The sequence below is a fragment of the Emydura macquarii genome, unplaced genomic scaffold (assembly GCF_026122565.2).
Source record: "Emydura macquarii macquarii isolate MOO-44397 ecotype Brisbane River unplaced genomic scaffold, CSIRO-AGI_Emac_v2 contig_1991, whole genome shotgun sequence".
Classification (NCBI taxonomy): domain Eukaryota; kingdom Metazoa; phylum Chordata; order Testudines; family Chelidae; genus Emydura; species Emydura macquarii.
In genome coordinates this window covers 1-8,410 of record NW_027132128.1, presented here as the reverse complement: position 1 = coordinate 8,410, position 8,410 = coordinate 1, and the positions used below count along the sequence as shown (strand labels likewise).

At 53.3% G+C, this 8,410-nt stretch overlaps 1 long non-coding RNA gene across 1 annotated transcript; it reads right to left on the bottom strand.

Annotated features, from left to right (window-relative positions):
- Positions 1–841: 841 nt before the first annotated feature.
- Positions 842–5,641, bottom strand: LOC137159894 (uncharacterized). Its single transcript, XR_010921758.1, has 3 exons — positions 5,475–5,641; positions 4,599–4,702; positions 842–2,723 (listed from the first exon to the last, which is right to left on the bottom strand). It is a non-coding gene; the product is annotated as an uncharacterized lncRNA (long non-coding RNA).
- Positions 5,642–8,410: the final 2,769 nt, after the last annotated feature.

The window sequence follows — 8,410 nt, the reverse complement described above, 5'->3', positions numbered from 1 at the left end:
ATCTATGTGCTACTGCTTTCCTGTGACTGTGGAGGCTGATCCTTTCCTAAAACCTTTGGATACAACTTTCTGGCTCCCCTCTCCCTCCCTCCCAGTGCATTCACACCAAACCAAACAAAGTAGCAAACACTGAAAAACCTTTGCAGGTATCCTAGCTGTGTGCCAGCCGTAGGAATGGAGCGAAATGCTTGTTCGTCTCACCCCTGGAGAATGCATTGTGCAGGTTGTACAGTGGGGTAGAGGAGTGGAATGAGCAGGGTGTGTAACCCTGTTTGAGTGATTCAGAGCCCACCCCACTATCCAGTGCAGGACAGAATAGCATGAAGACCAGGGGCCCTGGTGATGTTGCTAGAGCTGGATCAGAAACCTGCTGGCCACTCCTATGAACACATCCTCCTGCTGTGCTGTCCTCCTCCCTCAGCCTTTTCTCATGGTTGAGAAACCATATGATCTTCTACCTGAACTTTCTCCCTTTCTTGCTGCAGGGGGCTGGGGTCCCCAGCCTGTGAGGCACCTTACCGCCACCTACTCTTAGCATGAGGGAGCCGTGTCCATGGCTGGCAGGGGTCAGCTCTGACATCACCTGCCTCTGGCAGCACAAGCCCAGACTTCCAGCTCCCTGCCAGCCTCGCTCTCTACACAGGTTAACGACAGGCACCCCCCCACCCACCCCCACCCCCACAGCCTCTCAGCAACCCCCTCCGTGCTCTGCTCCTCTTCCACTGAGCGCCCACAGCACTCTAACTCCCTATTTGCACAGGAGCAGCCTACAGCAGCTTGTAAGATTCACAGCAGGAAAAGCCTCTATTTAAACACAGCACTGACACAGAAATCGCCTCTGTCCGTCCAGACAGAACAAGAATAAATTTATTATCAAAGAACAGAGTCAAACGATAGTGAATAAAATACTGGAAGGCAATGGTTACATATAAAACAAAAACAATGTTTTCTTGAGCAGGGGTTCTCCCACCTTTTTTTTGTGGCCTGAGAATGAGGCCATCAACTCTTGCTGCTCAGACAATTTTTCCTAAAATACTCCATTAAGTGCAGGAAAAAATAAATACGTAGAGGTTTTTTGTGCAGACTCAATAATAAGAATAATGTACAGTCATGGCGGCTCAGCCTAAACCTAACAGAAACAGAAATAAGATGCTTTGCCTGGTCTTGTCTTTTTTGTTGTTGTTTCTTTTGCTTTTTCGGGTAAGAGCTGGATGTCTGTACAATAAATTCTGAACTAAATTTTAAAATTCTTTTACATAATAAAAGTCCAAAACATATCTGCCAATATATCAAAGATTTCTCTTTCACAACCAGACCAAAAAAAAAATCATTATAATAGCAACAACAAAATCTGTGGGCTGTCACTGTGGTCTTTTGCATCATTGAACAACCTGCACTTCTGAAACTCACCGTGGTAATTCTGGTCAACTTCCCTCGCACGAGTGCTATCGTGATATTGCATTGCTTACATTTTAATTTGATACATTTCTTACAAACAGAGCACCCTGCAACTCGCTCAAAAACAGAATCAATGGCACCAGAAACACAAGAAACCGCATTTCCCACTGATCCTGAAATGTTTGTTCTTTCTTCCATGTTCTGCTTTTCTTAGCAGCAGGTGGCACCTCCAGGACCATCTCTGTATCATCTTCAGGATCATTTTCTGGCAGTGACTATTTGAAAAACTTTCTGATGTCCATTCACATTATTAACTCTTTCAGCTTCTGCCAAAAACAATCTTAACCTATCCAAACTCCAGTGATTTTGCCAGCGACGACGGCCAAGAGCTGCAGTCACGCGAGATATAAACATAGCGATTACCAAGACATACGCTTTGTGATTTGAAAGAAAACCAGTAGTTCAGCTCTGCACGCTCTGTGCTGTAACACCGAGAAGGAAATGAGCGCACACTATGATTTATGGCATTTACAAGGCAACCTAACACTGAACATCTCAGCCATTTGTTGAGGCACTTTGGAGGCTCTTACGGCTGCAAAACAATCTGCTGGTGGCTGCACCTGAGAAATGCTGTCCTAGAACCACGGTTCCCAACCTGGGGGGCATGACACCCTTGGGGGGGGGGCACCAAAGATTCCAAGGAGTCCATGAGGCTTCAGTAATATACAGGTCATTTGGACCCCCGAGCTCTGCATCATAGTATTCATGGCTGGTGAGGGGGCAGGGCAGGAGTTTGGGGGAGAGGGGGTGGGCAGGGAAGCCTGCGTTTTACCTTGTGTTAACCAGTGGGCCTTTCACTCAGAAAGGTTGGGAACCACTCCCTAAGCTAAACAAGACCTTCCCTTGCATTCTTTCCCCAGCATTTTCAAACAGTTTGGCTGAGATTCCTTCTCATAAGATCAAGCTCTCAGAGATGCAGAGAAAAGCTTGAAAATGTGACCCTGAGTTTAAAGTCAAATACAAAGAATTCACAGTTTAAGCTACACACACTTATTGCTTGAGGATCGCCACTGCCTGAGTTTTAGCTCTTCCTTGAGGCTGGCCTGGCTGACCAATGGGCTTGACCTCATTCAAGCAGGTGTGAGCTGTATTAGTGCAACATATAGGAGACTCATTTCAAGACCCCTTCCAGTGTAGTCCCTTTTCCTGTCACATATGCTTCAGGTTTGCTACAGATCCATCATCTTTCTGTGGCGCACCGTGAACTGCTGATGCCATTCACATAATTCAGATACACACAGTCACCTTCTCCTCCTATCAGAAACCTGCAAAACAGAAGCCAGGGAGCTGGAGTCAGACAAAGGCTAGGCAGTTCACGCCAGTCATACCCGGGGATCCATTCCTCGGAACGCAGCGACTCTCAGCCCCTCCAGGATCAGAGTCGAGCAAATAATTAATTTTTCGGCTCAGGGGCCAAACTGAAAAATAATTTTGTTCAAACCAAAACTGGTTGTTTTTTATTTCCCCCAACTCTCCCCGAAATGGAAACGTTCATTTCAGGTCAAAAGACACCTGAAAACAAAATGAAACACCAAGGTAAAAAATTGTGTTGCATCAAAAGAAACATTTCATTTAGCCCCAAACCAAGTTTTTCATTTCAATTCTGAGTGGTTTTCACCTTTTGGGGTTTTTTAAAGAAATAGCTTAATCTGAAAAACAAAACATGAGCTCAAAACAAAGTGTCAAGATGTTTAGATTGGAAGTGGCCAAAACAAACCATTTCACTTTCTCCCTCCCCCCCCCCATTAATTTCCCCCCCTCATTCCCCCAGCCAAAACCATTTGCTAAATTCACAAGTAGTTACAGTGCCCCCAAAATGCATTTTTCAGCAGCGTTACCATTTGCTGGGGAAAAAATGTGGCAGCGAGAAGCTGTAACCCAGCAAGTGGAAGAGTTAGCCCGGGGACTCTCTGGGCAGAGTTCATCATCATCTACACCTTAAGGGCAGAGGCCTGTCAGGACAGACTGCACTGGGGAGGGCGGGAGTGAAATGCCAGCAGCACAGGCACTGCACCACAAACACAGCAGCCGTTGTGTGAGGACATCAGCTCTTCCAGTGCATTCAGCTGTTTCCTCTTCCATTGAACTGGAACTCTTGTGCTTTCCATTGGGGACGCGGGGGGAAGGGGTGTGTGCAAGAAGTTGCTTTGCAAAAGCACACATTCCTTGTTTTTACCTGTCACGAGGCCCTCCAAGAGTTACTCTGGAGTGGAGGGTGGAGCTCTAGGGGCCGTATGCATAAAGGACTGGGAAGGTTTCAGAGAGTTAAGCACTGGTTTGGGGTCCTACGGCAGCTGGATTGTAGGTCCTGCATCCTAATGGGGCTACCAGACAAGGAGTCTGTACCCCAGGAGTGTGCCACAGAGGCCCATCTGGTTGTCATTCAAACCCAGTGGGGCTGGAAGCAGGTGGGATCCAAAGGCTGAGTCCAATACAGCAGAATGAGGACTGTCCATGGGGGAGCACTCACCCAGCGCTGTAACAACTTGATTTTTCAAGTTACTGAAGTAACCCAGAGCAGGGAAGTGGGGGTCTCCGTCTCCACCCTGCTCCAGTGGCTGATCAAGCTCTTAAGCAGGCCAGTCAGAAGGGGTTTTCAGGGATGGAAGCGGGTTCTTTAGCTCCAGCGGCCGAGGCTCAGGCTTCTAGCGCTGAAGGCCCAGGGTTCAAACCCAGCTCTGCTTGAGCTAGGAGCAGATTTTGTGATCACACTCGGAGGCCACTGAACTCCATCGCGGGGTGTTGTCTGGGCAGCCACCACTATTCTACCCAGCCAACGGGAGCCCAGGCGCCCAGCCCAGCTCCTTTAGTGTCCTGCCTGGTTGTGGGTTCAGGGGCCTCACTGGCCAAGTAACTCAACCCTGCTGCCATCCTCCAGCAGGACCCGAACCCAGTTCAGGGTCTCCGAGGGCACCTCTGACTGTGGCAGGCCCAGCATCAGGCCAGCACCGCGCTGTGGGGAGGAGCTGAGGGTCCTGGGGACACATCACTTCCCTCTGTCTCTAACGCACACAGCAAGCAAACGGAGCAGGGCCGTGTCTGTCTGCTTCACTCACACTGAACGGTGCAGCCACCTGAACTCAACAGCTCACACACCCCAATCCCCTAACCCAGGCATTAACACAGAGGATGAGACTCACAGGCGGTTGAATGCGGTGCCGTTGGTCCATTTCCAAGGCTGTCCTGGCTCCCTCTGGAGGCCGATCCAATGGTCATGGACACCCTTATAGCGCAGCAGGAAAGTCTTAAAGAAAGCAGAGGAATGGCCTGGATCAGCCCCAGCTCTGGTGCTTCTCCCCCACCCCCAGGGCTCTGTGCGGCAGAGAATCCCAGTCGCACCTTGACGGGCGCTCAGGTTATTTGCAGGAGGGGCAGGGATTTTCACCGCCCTCTTGCAAAGCGCAAGGTCATCCAAACCCCAAGTATTACCCCTCCCACTTCATAGCCCCACCCACATTCTCCCAGTCGCCTGCACCCCAAGTTCACCTGGGCTGGGGACAGCTGCTGGGTCTAAGCTCTTTGCACAGACGTCTCCTCTCACAGAGCAGCCGCCCCTCCCCACAGTGAGGTACCAGGAGGGAGAGAGTCAATCTGAACCGGGCTGGCTCAACGCCAAGAGGAGGCCCCCAAACCCGCATCCTCAGGCCAGGGGCAGTGCCAGAGGAGCCCCCTCGTCCTCAACTGGCTGCTCCTTTCCCACCCCCAGAACAGCAGCGCTGGTCGTGCTCTCAGTAACACCCCACACAGCCAGCAGGCCGGGAGATGCTGGAGCCAGCGCTGCCCTACAGAGGGCTGCCCCCCTGTTTGGGGTGAGTGGGCGATCCCTGGGATCACACCCAGACACTAGGGCCCCAGCTCCCAGGGCTGGGATTCAGCTGCTGGAAGTTCATTCGCTCTGGCCTCCCAGCACACGAGGAGTCACAGCTGCTCCCCGCCCCACAGGGCAGAGCCTCAATTCTACTGCAGTGGTCAGCACTGTGCCCAGGCCAGCACACTGCAATTAGCGAGTCTCTCACCAGTTCCTGCTCGCTGTCAATTCCAGCCAGGGAGGCGCCCAGTGAAGAGCAGTTGCTCCGGCAGTAGGTCCAGTTCCCTTCGGTCTCTGAGAAATAGTGGCATTTCCTCTGGTAACCGACCCAGCCATCCGGGCACGCGGGGCCAGCAGGGGGGCCCAGGTCAGCTGATGAACACTTCGCTGGCAGCACTGAGAATGAGAACGTAACACGTGGGGTAAGAATTGCACCTAGAGTTGGGCATTCGACTGCTACAAAAGTAATCAATCGACCAGTCAAATAGGGCAAAAATGGTCAAATATTGTAAAACACCAATTTATTAGCACAATAACAGAATAGTTGGACTTTCTGGTCTCCGATAAGCTTAGCTTTAGATAGGCCTCATATAAAAAAAAAAAAAAAAAATTACCTACGGATCTAACAGATGATATCTTAACTCAGGAAAAAAGTGAAACAATGAAACAAAGTTCACAGACTGTAAGGTCAGAAGGGACCAATATGATCATCTAATCTGACCTCCTGCATAATGCAGACCACAAAATCTCACCCCCCCCCTCCTGCAATAAACCCCTGACCTATGACTGAGTTATTAAAGTCCTTAAATCATGGTTTAAAGACTTTAAAGTACAGAGAATCCATCAGCAAGTGAGCCGTGCCCATACTACAGAGGAAGGCAAAAAAAAAACCCCAGAGTTTTTGCCCATCTGCCCAGGGAGAAAATTCCTTCCTGACTCCAAATAATGGGATCAGTTAAACCCAGAGCATGTAGGCAAGACTCACCAGCCAGACACCCAAGAAAAAATTCTCTGTAATAACTCAGCCCACCCATCACAGGCCATTGGCAGATCTACCACCAGTAGTCAAAGATCAGTCAATTGCCAGACTAGGCTGTGCCATCCTACAGAAGGGAGGAGACAGAAGCAGGCAGAGGGGCCAGTGTTGTCACAGGGGGTCTGACACACACAGCCCAAGAGGCACCTGCCCAGCCCGGCTGTGTGCACCAGACAGCAGCTGTGAGCCAGGGACCGGTGCCCTGAGAGCCCCTGGCACTGATCCAGTCCCTGCTGCCCACAGACGGGGGTCGGGCACTTGCTGCTGCCACTGAGAGCATGGCCCCATCTGGGGCAGTGTCAGTGTCTCTATCCCGCCTGTTCCCAGCCAGTGACACCCCATTACCTGGCTGCCCTCGACTCTCCAGGTGTCCGTTGCTATTAACCGGTTTCTGCAGCAGCATTTGGCTGTAAGTGGGCCCCACGGCTTCCTCCATTGTCTCTCTCTCAGCGACACTCAGGCTGAAGATGCTGCAGGCGCTGGGCTGGGATCGGCTCCTCTCCCATGTAATTGTTTCCTACCCAGGGGCAGCAAAGCCAAGCCAGGGCCAGAGGTCCTGGTGCCTGCTCTGGACTCTCCAGCCAATCTGAAAACTGAGACGGACCAGGCAGGACAGTTGGTGGGGTGTGTGTTGATTTGTGGTTTCTCGTTCTGGCCCAGCAGCCCAACACAGTGCCAGAGGTGGTGCCATGATGATTAAACCAGATTAAACCCCTTCGGCCCTCTCTGCCCTCCAAAAGACCTGCTCTGCTACGGAAATCACCCACCAGGACGTGCCCACCCGTGACAAAGGGCCGTGTGCAGGTGACGAACAAACCCTGCCCTGCTCTGAAAACGCTGCCTGTGTCACTGCCAGTTCCTGCCGGTTGCCCTGGTCGCTGGAGCAAGGACAAGTCCTGGGGCAGGAGTCTGAGGCCTTGCCTAGGCCAGCACTTCTACCGGCAAAGCTCCTGTCGCTCAGGGGTGAAAAAAAAACAAAACAAAACAACCCCCTTCTCCTCCCGCAAGGTCTGTTTTGCCGGCATAAGCCCCGGTGTGGACAGCGCGGTGGGGGTGTGGGTGTTGGGGGGGGGGTTAGACCCCCCCCCAGCAGCGCTGTCGCTGCTCGTTTCGGTGCTTTTCTGATGTCACCCGGAGCCCCCAGCGGAAGTTGACGTCCCCGGCTCGACCCGACACAGGAGCCCGAGTCAGAGGCGGCTGCTGCCAACACGAGCGAGCGCTGGGCCGAGCAACACATTCACACAGGCCGCTGATGCAACCAACAGCTGATGATGATGCAACAGCGGCCCTGCCCCGCGCAGGGCCCCAGTGCAGCAGTTTGGCGGTTCGGGTCCCAGCCACGGACAAATCACGGGAACTTTCCCCCAGCTCGGCTGGAACCGCCACCCGCAGCCGGGCATGGGGCGCGCAAGGTCCAGCGACCCGCCCCCAGACCGGGACCGTGCACCTGCCCCCGCCGCCCCGCCCCGCCCCCCCAGACCGGGACCGTGCATGTCCATCCCCCCGTTAAACACCCCGAGAGAAACTGCTCCGATCACCGACAGAGCCTCGCAGTGCCCCCTGAGGATTGCCGGGCGGGCAGGGAGCCCGCGGGTGGTGGGGTTCGGGGTGTGTCCGGTCCCTGCAGCCCATCGCGCCGCCCTCACCTGACATCTGGGACCGAGCAGCAGCGCACACAGCGGGCGAGTAACTAGCGACGCGACGGGCCGGGGCCAGGGCCGGGGCCGAGTCTGCAGGTCTCGCACGTAGCAGCTGCCCAGGTCGGAGAGTCCCATCCCTTGAGTTCTGCTGCTCCGCCACAGCCCCGCCTCCTCTTCCTTCTGATTGGTTCCCTGTCCTGCCAATCAGCGCTGGTAAGAACCAACTGATCTCCTCCCCCCTCCCCATCCTTCCCTCCACTGGGTGCTGGGACTCCCCCACCCAACCCGTGGACTGCCGGTGTTCAGTAAATACTGTGTGCCCGGAGATTGTGTGGCTGGGGCTGTATGAGCGTGCGCAGAAGAACTGATCCTAGACTCCCAGCAGACCAGGGTTGGAGGGGACCTCGGAGGTCACCTAGTCCCACCCGCTGCTCACAACAGGACCGACCCTGACTAACCCATCCCTGT